Here is a 12,202-nt window from a genome sequence, read left to right on the forward strand (position 1 = left end):
GCCTGCAGGAGGCAGTTGATCAATGACTCTGATCATTGATGTTTCTATCTTTCTCTCCCTTCCTCTCTCTGAAATCAGTAAAAACATAAAAAATAAATAAATGTTTTAAAATGCTGAAAAATTCTTAATGATAAATTGAAAAAATTAGCACACAGAACTATTTTAAGCCCAAATTTATTTAACATATATTTTGAAATATTGGCACTTATAATATCAAATATTGAAATGCATATAAACATAAATGTCAAATGTAACGAAATCTAATAATGCGCATCCTTTGGTATTAGAGTTCATAGGAGATACTTATTTCTTTTTAATATTTTTTTTTATTTTCATAAATTTCTGCATTTCTGTGTTGTATACTTTAAAACAACAGCTTGAAAAATAATTTGGATGAATTATAGTGCTGTCATGGGTCTTCCCTGTGTTGCAGGTGAATTTTCATCCTTATGATTAATGGTGACCATATGTAATAGACGTTTTAAACATCTGTTTAGAAGAGAAATAATTAATTTCCTTAAGATCACAGGTTATAAACAGTTGAATAGCATGAAAAGCCAAGTACTCTAAAACCTATATTCTTTCCATTAAACCACGATGCCTAATAAATGAATGAGATTAAAGGTACAAATGATTCTCTGTTACTATTTTAACTGTACAGGTTGATTTTCTTCATTTTGCATGTCTATATCATACCGTAAATTTCACAATGTGTATTTCTTGCTAACTGTGTTGATAAAGTGATTAGATGTTAATTTGCACACATCGTCTTACAGGATGATAAATTATATGGTTACCATATTTTTAGAGGTTATTCTTATTCTGAGTATACACAGTTGTTTAGGAAACTATTAGTTTTTCAGCTATCACTGACCTTCACTATATTACTGGAGTGCACCTGGGGACAATTTCTACCTAATGGGCTTGGTGACCCAAATGCATTTGCTTTTTAAGGCAAAAATTGGGAAACATGGAGGTAGTGTCATAAAGTGTTTAGCTTGGCTTTTTTGGATGAATGCTTTGAAAAATACCACATTTTCTTAAAATTCTGGGGGGAAAAAAATCTCACTTTAAAATGCTGAATTAAGTTTATAAACCAGAAGACAGAAAGTGTTGTGTTCAACAGCCAAACCTCCTGGTGACCCGTAGCTAGCTCTGGCCCAGGGCTGCACTTTTAACACAGGGAAGAAACATCTCTTGGACACCTCACTGCTCAGCATGAAATGTTCATGATGGTCGTCTACCAGACATGAATAAATATTACACAGAAACATTATTGAGAAGACTATTATGAAACTTTCTGAACTTCTTTTTTCAGAGAAAAAATAATGCTAAAATTATTGTAAATAAATATATTTTAAAGTACATTACAGTTACATTAGAAATTAATAGCCTTATTAAGTTCACAGTTTGATAATAGGTACAAGTTAATTGGGACCTTGTGTCTATCTTTGGCCAATTGAGTATGTGTGGCACTGTAGCTGGCCTTTAAAATTGTCCCTTGATTCTCTGCTGGCTATTTCTCTCCCTTCATCTAATGTCCAAGAGCACTTGGAGATAAATTATGATATTTATGAGATATATAGAGAAATAAAGTATTCACTATATATATATATGGGAGGAGCCTGGGTCCCTGAACCACCTGGTTGGCCACCTGCCAAACAATTAATTGACATGAGTAAGGAGCAAACTTGATCGTGTTAATAAATAAACATATATACGTATGATATTTTAAAAAACATACTACTTTAATAAAATGCAGAATTCCACAAATGTCATAAGCAAAAAGAGTGTCCTATGGTTTTAGTAAAAAAGAAAATGCATCCAGAGTGGACGTAACTCAGGAAAAGCATCTCCTTTAGGAAGCATCGTCCGACAAATCAGGCTTGAGCGGAGCCTCTCATCTGACCCAGTGGGAAGCCCTCAGAGCTTAGTTGTCCCATCCCCATCTGTACAGTTGGCTCCCTACAGCAGGGCAATGTCTTATGTATCTTTGAATTCCTTGTATTTGCTTAGTGCCAGGGACTTAGCAGTCTTGCAGTAAATGTCTCTTTAAGAAGTGACATGTATCGCCCGGCCAGGGGTGGCTCAGCGGTTGAGCATCGACCTAGGATTCAGTTGATCCAGGTTCAATTCCTGGTCAGGGCACATGCCTGGTTGCGGGCTTGATCAATGACTCTCTCATCATTGATGTTTCTCTCTCTCTCTCTCTCTCTCTCTCTCTCTCTCTCTCTCTCTCTCTCTCTCTCTCCCCCTCTCTCTCTCTCCCCCTCTCCTTTCCTCTCTCTGAAATCAATAAAGATATATTTAAAAAAAGAAGTGACATATAGCCCTGCCAGGTGTGGCTCAGCGGTTGAGCATCGACCTAGGATCCAGGAGATCGGGGTTCGATTCCCAGTCAGGGCACATTCCCCGGTTGCGGGCTGCAGCTGATCAATGACTTTCTCATCACTGATGTTTCTATCTCTCTCTCCCTCTCCTTTCCTTTCTCTGAAATCAATAAAGATATATTTTTTAAAAAAAGTGACATGTGAAAATGAGAAACACTTCAAGGTTAGGGAGGACAGTAGAAATGAAATTTGTTGGATAATAAAATTTTGATGGATGGAGACTGAAGAGAATGTTCCAAGAAGAGGAAACAGCGTAAGCAAAGGGCATAGAAATAGGTAAGCAACGCTGTATGATATAGGATAAATTTGAGGTCTCTGTAGATTTCATAGGAAAAGGGTCTTTGGTATTTTATTATGATATCAAAATTCACACTCTCTCATGATTACTAGGGGGATGAGTAAAAGCCTTGGTCTACTTGTATTTGCCTCCATCTTTCATGTGTGTATGGCTGTGTGCATATGTAAATTTATATAAGCACAGAGATCATGGAAACAATCTAGAATATAAAACCATGTAAAAGTATAGTTTCAAAATAACAATCACATAAAGTATCATAATGATATTATAGATATCAAAATAATTTACCAAAAAAATTAACATTTTGTATATTATAAGTGTATATTATAAGTTAAGCACTGTTTTGAATGCTAGTTATGCTTTGGGAATAAAGTAAACATGGTCTCTGTCCTATTTTGAGATTATAGTATGTAGATATATAAGTAAATAAGCAAATGTGTAAAATGATAGATCGTGACGAGTACTATGAGAAAAAGTTACAGAGTACAGAGGTATAAAATAATTGTGAAACCGACTTGTATATAATTGGTAGAAAGTCTTTTCAATCAAGGTGACATTTAAACTATGACGTGTGAGGCAAGAGCCAGGCCAGTAGAATGGTGAGGTGTTTTTCTAAGCATAGTTGAGCACAAATGTCATTTAGCCCAGATAATTATCAGAGCATATGTCCTACATTCCTTCTTTTCTTCCCCAAATATTTAGATTATGGCTATACTAAGTAAATCGGTATGTTTAGTGTTTAAAGTGATAGAAGGATGGACCAGACAAATTTTTTATCTCCAAGAAGCTTTGAGTCAAGGCAGGGATTATAAATTTGAGGTTATGACTGACAAGGTGTGCTGGAGCCAGCTCCTATGGACTTGTCAGAGTTACTTGTTAAATATTCAAAAATTTTGAAAGCTGGTGACACTACAATAATTGGTGATTATTATAATAAGGGTGCTTTTCTCCCCCAAGAGTTGGTGGTTAAAATTTACCAGCACTCCACTGGTTTTGAGCAAAACTTACTTAGAAGAGGAACTGGAACTGTTCCTCAATTTTAGGCCCTGCTGTATTCTACTATCAGCTCTTTAAATGGGGTGTAACTTTACAAGAGTAAAGAAAGGATTTCTATCTCAATTTTGATAATGCAAAGTGCTTTCAATAACATTTAGGGTTAGGAACCTGAGAATGTAAACTTGATAAGATCACAGATAATATGACTTATTTTCCACTCCACTCTCAACCTCCGCCATGCCCGTGACCGTCACTCACCCGTGTTTGCTCTCCCTGGAGCACTTTCTCCATCACAACCTCCATTTGTGCAATCAGACTGCCTTTCTTATAAGCAGGGTGTACTATCTCCCATGTCAGGAGAAAAATTCTGCCTTTACCTCACATGTGCATCCTGCAGCAGCTCCGTTTCTTCATTCCTCATTCTCATAAGTATTTTACTCTCTGTCCCAAAGTTCTTATTTCCTATTCTCTTTTGAATCAGCGATAGGCAGCCTTCATCTCCACCACTCCACTAAAGCGTTCTGTGGAAGGGCACCGAATACAACAGGTGATTTTCAGTCCTCATCTTCCTCTTGCAGGGGCATTTGACACAGATGGTGAGACATGCACAAAAAAATTGCAATAATTTCTGGAGAAATTGTATAAAATCTGCACAGCAAAAGCCTCAACATTTAAAAATTCTTTTTGTAAGATGAATTTCTCCACGCACACATGCAATCACACATACACACATGCATACTTCACAACAACTTTAAGTAAATGGATACTTGATATTAAATTTTCTATTCTTTGAATAAACTCCAGGGCCAGATATAAGTGCAGAAACATCTGACCTCAGCAGAAAAATGATCTCATCTTCTTTGTCAAAACTTGAGCATCTAAATCAGAAGTCAGACTAGGAAACAGCAGTTTTAATTGAAGGCACCTCTACACAGTTCTTGCCTTCAAACGAGAGTCAATGGAAATGAAAGGCAATGGCATTTTTCATTATTCATTTTTTCCAGCTTGGAAAAATTTTTAATACTTGTTCTTCCCTCTGGATATCAGCCATTCCTTTCACTGACTTGCATTATCTTTCCATATACACATTTTTTCCAGGATCATATTTGGCCTGAGAATGACCTCACAGGTAATTTATTTTACAAGCAGTTCATGTTTGATCTATGTGGCATGACAAATAATTTTCATTTTATTTAGCTGACTAAGATGGAAGCTTGAAAAGGAAATTCTATTCAACAGTTCTTGTCTGTGAGCTGCTAGTGTGTTTAATGTGTTGGAGTGCTAAGAGCAGAGACTGTCTGGGTAAGTCATACCACTGGCATTCCAAGTTTTTCAAAGGCTATTACATTCTTTCATCCTATTATGATGCTAACTATATCTTAATAAGCATGGTGTTGGCAAGTCTGTCCTTAAAGATGTTAAAGTGGGTGTAAGTGTTGATTAGATAATCTCAAGCACTCAGTACTGCACTTTGTAAGAATTTACCTCAAAAAGATGTAGGGGCTTGAAATTGGCTTCATTCAAAAAGCACTAAAAGCTTTTATTGTAAAATTTAATATCTAGCCCATAAAGTCTATGTTGTAATAATTTTGGGGGGGGGGGGAAGTTAACATTCTGAATACAGAATAACATTGAGGATTGAAGGTGATGCCGCTGTAATAACCTGGCTATTATTTAACAGGAAAGGAGTGAAAGGGGAGACCAAATAGTATAGGCACGCCATTTATACAGCTTTGCCAAAAAGCTACATTTAACACTCCAAGTCTGTTCCTGCTCATCAATGGGGGAAGAGGCCGGACAAAGGCAATTTAGATGCAAGCCCGGTAAGGTCGGAGTGACGTGGGAGGCTAACTGTCTGTCAGTCACACCTGGAAACATAATTGGCCATGACGGCTGTGGCCACTGGAAGCCTGGGGTAGTCTAAATATATAAACTTCCAAACAAAGGAAGTTTGGCCCTTCCTCTCTCTCCTGGCTCCAGGGCACCAGGCCTTCTTGGGACTCCAGCTGCAGGGGGTGCTCTCCCCTCCACCCACATCGCTCAGGGCCATGTTGGACTCCACACATGGACTAATGGATTTTAATCTTCTCTCAAAGCTAAACCACACCCAGTTGCAACATGGAGCAGAAGCTCTGGACACTGGCCCTGCTTCTGACTCTGCTGAACTCCCAGCTGCCCCTCTTTCAGGACTGGCTTGGGAGAAATGGGACATTGAGACCAGAGAAATGTAACTTCATGCCAATAAAACCTTCTTCCACATTCCACCCCCCTGTGGGGGCTTCTAAAAGTGCTTCTTTCAGCAGCGCCCCAAGAACCTCACTCCCTCAAATGACAGAAGGGTTTCATCCACGAGCAACAAAGGTTCAAGAGACTCTCTTCATTTAAAAATGTAAAAATAATACTAAAACAGTAGTGACAATAATAATAGTTAATTTATTTATAGCATCAGGTACTCTTTTGCAACTTTGAGGACTTTAAGAAATCCTTTGATCAGAGTTATATGAGATAATATGAAATTTAACACAAGTAACCAAAATTTCTTATGTTACATCAGCATGTACATTTTTTTAAAAAAGAATAATAATTATTAGTTCTTTGTGGAATTCTCTTTGGAAACAAAAACTATTCTCACATTCACCCCCAATGACTTGGGGAATCTACAAGTGTATCTCATGGATGTGCTACACAGTAGTGTCCTTGGCCACCAGTTAACACGCACATATTTCTGCTTGCTGTGGTTGAATTTCCTGTCATTGCTGATGCCAAAGAAACAAGTCTTCTGTCAAATCTCATGTCTGTAGGAAAAGAGAGAACCCCTATCTCTAATTACAAAAGAAAACTGATGAAATCACAGTAGTTTACAGTATGAACTCTCAAAGTGCTGTAGAAATTTTACTCAAAGACCATCAATTCTTTTCTGCCTTTTTTTTTTTTTTTTTTGCAGTATAAGACTCAAAAAGTAGACCATCTTTAGAACCAACAGCCTCCTCCAACCCTTACCCCCTTGAAACAAACTTATGCCCTTAAAATTAACAAGAAGGAAGGTCATACCAATGTTGTTTGATATATTACTTTTCTAAGAAAGAATTAAGTCAGGATGTTTACTTGCAATCTACTGAGTTTTAAGTCTTGATAGCTAATTTAAATTTAGTGAATAATGTTTTTACTATAATGTAGAAAAATATCTGAGATGCTGTGTTTTATAATAAGAAATATATATCTTGGTCTTTTTCCATGGTTCTTGGCATAGAGTTCTTACATCCCTTGTAATTTCTTAGGTGCCAAAAGCCACAGAGGCATCTTTTGTTATAATATTTAATCTTTGCTCCCAGTTGCTGAAATAGCTCCAGAGTGATAAAAGTGAAACGTGTCTCTTGTTATTCATAATAATCCCCTTTTAACCACCCCTGAGGTTACATTAGTTGAGTGGTTTTCTGAAAGCTTCCAGATAACTATAAGATGGGTGTTGGTTGCCAGGGGAACCAGTCAGGTAATTAGAGGGTTAGAACTTTCAACCCCATCACCTGACTTCTGAGGAGGGAAGAGGACCTGGAGATTGAATCGGTCACCAGTGGCCAATGATTTAATCAATCATGCCTATGTAATGAAGACGCCATACAAATTCCCTAAAAATGGAGCTTAGAGAGTTCTGGGCTGGTGCACATGAGGAGGAGCTAAGAAGGTGGCACCTAGGTAGTGCATGGAAGCACATACCTTGCTCTTTGCATATCTTCTATCTGGCTGTTTCTGAGTAATATCTTTTGATAACAAACTGGTGATCTAGTAAGTAAACTTTTCCTGAGTTCTGTGAGATGCTTTAGCAAATTAATGAAACCCAAGGAGGGAGTGGTGGGAATCTCTGATTCATAGCGGGTGGGTCTTAATAACCTGGACTTTTGATTGTCATATGAAGTGGAGGAATGGGGCATTCTTGTAATGGAGCTCTAGGTAGGTAGTGTCTGAAATGAATTAAATTGTAGAACACACAACTGGTGTCACAGGATTACATGGTGTGTGTGTGAGTGGGGGACAAAACAACCACACACACATTTGGTGACCAGAATTCTGTGAATGGAATGTTGTAATGGAGGAAAACAGAGGCTTTTTTTTTTTTTTTTTAATACCTTAATTATTATGCATCAGGTGGGAAGAAGAGATTAGATGTCTACAGAGAAGTCTACTGTTAGGCTATGTCAGTTCCAGAATATTATTTAATAGTTGGGAGAAAATCTAGAGGAAAAGTTACATCACATCAAATTCACAACACTATTTAACTGGTATACAAGCTGAATTACCTTTTTCTCATTTTCAGTAAATATTCCTGAATAGAACTATTGTGTGGTCATCTCTGTGGGTACTGATGGGTGCATATTCAGTAGAGATAAGCTTCCATAAAACCTGTGTGGGATAGAATTTCCTCCTATTCCCCCTTTTTACCTTAAAGTAAAGCAAGAAGCTCTACCATGTACAGAAAATAAGGAGCATGCAGGAAATTGTCAACACTTCCTGTGTGGTGTGGCATGAATAATACGGTCTCTGTGTTAGAAGACTGTGGATGGCATAAGGACTTTGGGGAAATGAAAGAGCTGGAAGGGATAATGGTGAAGATAAAGGGTAGCTTGGGAGACCATAGATACCCCATGACCTCCATCTGCCTCACCAGCCACCTCACAGAGATGCACCAAAGAGAATGAGTTCACTTGCTATGCATTTGCAGCTTTAAGACAAATTCACTATTTGATTCTTCAAAAAAATTTAAAAATTTGCTGCCCATAAAGTCCCCTTTTAGGATAAGTTCCAAGCACTACTAGGAAGGGTAGGCAAAACAATTAATAGTACAATATGACTGTTCAAGTCATTATGATCCAGTAGCTATTAATAAAATTTCCCCTTTTGGTTTACTATGACCAGCACATTTGTCCAAAGGTAAGGTAGCTACCCCGGGCCTCTGGAGTCTTGAAGTAACATGAGGGTAATAACAAAGGAAACAAAGGAAACTTTAGGATTTTCATGTAAAGCAGGAGAAAAAAGGTTTTATAATAAACAAATTTCAAAGTGAGCAATTCAGCTTAAAGCTAATCGCAGAGAATATTTTATTGTTCTTGATGTGAGAGTAGCTGTCTGGCATGAAAACTCAACAATGCAGGCCTCCATCAGGTTCCATTCTAGGGTGGAGACACCAAGTTTGCCTAAAATGCAGAACCCCTTGAGGGCTCAATGGCATAGTTCCCATTCTATGAAGTTCAGATTTGAGTATGAGGTGCCAATTTAATAAAATTGCTAATTTAAGTTGGTTAATGATGAATCACAGCCATTGTGTTTACCTAGTTCTTTTAGACGGTCAGTATACATAAACTGATTGAATTTTGTTTTGATTGAATATTTTTCCTCCACAGTTTGAACAGAATTCCATGTGATCATACCTAATTATAATTGATAGCACAAAAACTCCCCATAGGAAAATAAACTGATTAGCAAAAATATAATCAAATTTCAAAAAGTTTTGTACAAAACTCAGATTAATATAGCTGTATTAACTGCACCACACCATTCAAATAGCTCAGGCTTTCATGTTTTTAACTCAGGTGGGCCCAGCAAAGTTTTACAGTGAATCAGAAAAGCCAAATCCCCGAAGACTCCCTTCACAGGAAAATTTGTGCTGCATTTCAGTAGCGGATTTCATTTTGTTGTAAAATGCAATGTACAGGGATCTCCTGAATCCGATTTTCCTGATGCACCCTAGCATATGATTTGAACATCTGATTTCATTTGCAATTTAGTCAACAAAAATGATTAACAGACATAAAATGGTAAATGCCATCCCACACAAAGGATGACTTGTGAATGACGTGATTTAAAGTTTATGAGGTTTGCCTACCAAACCAGACATTTGGAAATTACCTGTGGAGATCATTACACTGCACTCTATCTCTTGACATAATTCATTTAAAGATTGTTAGACACATACTTGTATTGTAATTTTATTTTCTTAAAATTAATCCATTTGCCACTTTACCCCACAGTTGGGCAAACTATACCTATTGGCCAAATCTGACATAGTTCCCATTTTTAAAAAAATATATTTTTATTGATTTCAGAGAGAGGAAAGGAGAGGGAGAGAGAGAGATAGAAATATCAATGATGAGAGAGTCATTGATCGAGCCCATAACCCGGGCATGTGTCCTGACCGGGAATCGAACACCGATAGCCTGGATCCTAGGTCCACGCTCAACCACTGAGCCACGCCCGGCCGGGCATATAGTTCCCATTTGTATAAATAACGTTTTATTGGCACACAGCCACAGTCATTCATTTCTTTGTTTTCTATGGCTACTTTTGTGCTACAACAAAGTATGGCAGAAACTGTTTGATCCGAAAAACCTATATATATACTATCTTGCTGTTTATAGAAAAAGTTTGTTAATCTCAGTTTTTGTCTTTAGTATTTATAAACAGATTTAACATTTATCATGATGAGCATCATCTACCATTTCTTATTTGCCAGGAACTGTGCTAAGCCCTTCTTGTATTTCTTTTATCTCGATACAGTCCTATGAAGTATTAGTACTTCCATTAAATGTATGAGAAAGGAGAGGCTTTGGAAGTTTAAGGGCCTTGCCCATGTAAACAGCTGAGCCAAGATTCAGCCTCAAGTCTGACACAAAACCCATGCTATTTGATCTATCTCTTCTTTGATAAATGCATGTTCTTTCTCTTCCAGGCAACCTGCATAATTTAAACCTATGAGAAACACGGCCAAAGGATTTAAGGTAAGCCTCTTAGCCAACTGATGTGAAGTTAAGTCTAATACAGAGCAGAGGGGGGGAAATAGCTTTAAGTTTCCTTGGAGTGTAAAGAGTTCAGCCTAAGTACTTAGATTAGTTCTGCCACATTCTGTGATTTTTTTTTTTTTAATTTATCTTTATTGTTGAAAATATTATAGATGTCCCCTATTTTCCCCCCACTGATTGTCTCCACTCCACTACCACCCCACCCCGAAGTCTTCACTGCATTATTGTCTGTGTCCGTGGGTTATGCATACTGTATGTGCATATAAATTGTTTCATTAATCTCTCCCCCCACCTTCCCTCTGAGATTCCTCAGTCTGTTCTATGCTGTTTTACAGCTTTCAAACCACTGTGCATCTGGGAGTCACAGTTTGGTCATTAATTAGTAAGCATCTTTTGGCAAACCATTTATGTGACTTCTCTGAGTTTCTGCCTCTTCATATTTTAAGAAAGAAAGAGCTACAGGGAAGCCGGGTTATCTCTAGAACGCTTGTATGCATGTTCCATGCTGTCTTCTCAGCAGGAGCCTCTCTGTAGGGTACACTATATTCCCAGTGCTTGATGCCTGATTTCCCCTAGTGAGTGAGATGATACCAAGACATGAAGGCCCAGGTTATTTAACTGGTGGTAGCACATTTCATTTGACTGCAACCTCTGGGCATTTTGACACCCTGTCTACGTGTTCGGAAAAAAAGAATGTGTTCACTAAAAGCAGACAAGCAAAACAGGGTCAACTGTAGCTTTTGGTAGAGAATTTTTTTTCTGGGTTCCTAACTCTGCTGCAGAATGATCCCAAAAGACTGATCACAGATGACCCACTCATTGTGCTACCTGGCAAGGCTGCCCACCTTGGGCGATTTATTGTGAAGCAGATATTCCTCACCTGGTCTCCAAGTAATTTCACATATTCCCTGGGGGTTATCAGTAGAATATCTAGACAGGGTCTTACTCTTCCGGTCAAAGATTACAGCTTTAGCCCAGGCTCTTTATCCCCTAGTAAACTGGCAAAGTAGGTGTCTTGATTGTTTATTTTTTAATTCCATCTTAACCCATGAAGAATTGGAGATAGTTATAAGAATATAGTCAAGCATTTACAGGCTGTTCTATCTGAGGGAGCAACTTGATTCTGTTCTGTCAACTTCCAGAATCTGGATATTTACACACAGAAGGATACATCCCTTGGTATGGAAGGGGAAAAAAGGAGGAAGGTTAAAGACACATGTCATTATAGTTTCATAAAACTGCAGAATTTTGAAAGAAAAATAATCTTGAAAGACATTTAGTTTAACTCCTCAGTTTTATGAATGGATGAATGGAGGACCTCATCCCAAGGTAAGATGTAAGGCATGAGCTCCTGACTCCACCTTCACTCCTATAGCGCACAATACATAGACCTCCCTTGGAAGGAATCAGGTTATCCTGTAGATCTGCTGGTCATCCCAGGATACTCCCTTTAGGGTTTTAACATTGTACATACAAACAAATACTTCTAGCTAACAAAGGGTAAAATAAGATTGTCAATAATAAAATTACTTTGAAGAGTTAAAACCATTATATTACCTGAGGTGATATTATTTGTAATAATCCACTCTTTCCTCCTCCCCAAATAGAATCTTAGTAGTTAAAAAAAAGGAAATGAAATTGTATTATTTTGACATAATCATGAAATTGTTTTTCTCCAGCCATGATGTCAACTTCAACGTATAGTAAAAAATAAAGTAAAATAAAAT

General features: G+C 37.6%; 1 long non-coding RNA gene across 1 annotated transcript in view; it reads left to right on the top strand.

The window, feature by feature from the left end:
* LOC107532858 (uncharacterized) overlaps window positions 1-10,431 on the top strand; it is a 190,974-nt gene extending 180,543 nt beyond the window's left edge. The window contains exon 3 of the long non-coding RNA XR_001602792.2: window positions 10,406-10,431. This is a non-coding gene — a long non-coding RNA (uncharacterized LOC107532858). The remainder of the gene's footprint in view (window positions 1-10,405) is intronic.
* Window positions 10,432-12,202: the final 1,771 nt, after the last annotated feature.

This window comes from Miniopterus natalensis, chromosome 5 (assembly GCF_054644295.1).
Source record: "Miniopterus natalensis isolate mMinNat1 chromosome 5, mMinNat1.hap1, whole genome shotgun sequence".
Lineage (NCBI taxonomy): Eukaryota > Metazoa > Chordata > Mammalia > Chiroptera > Miniopteridae > Miniopterus > Miniopterus natalensis.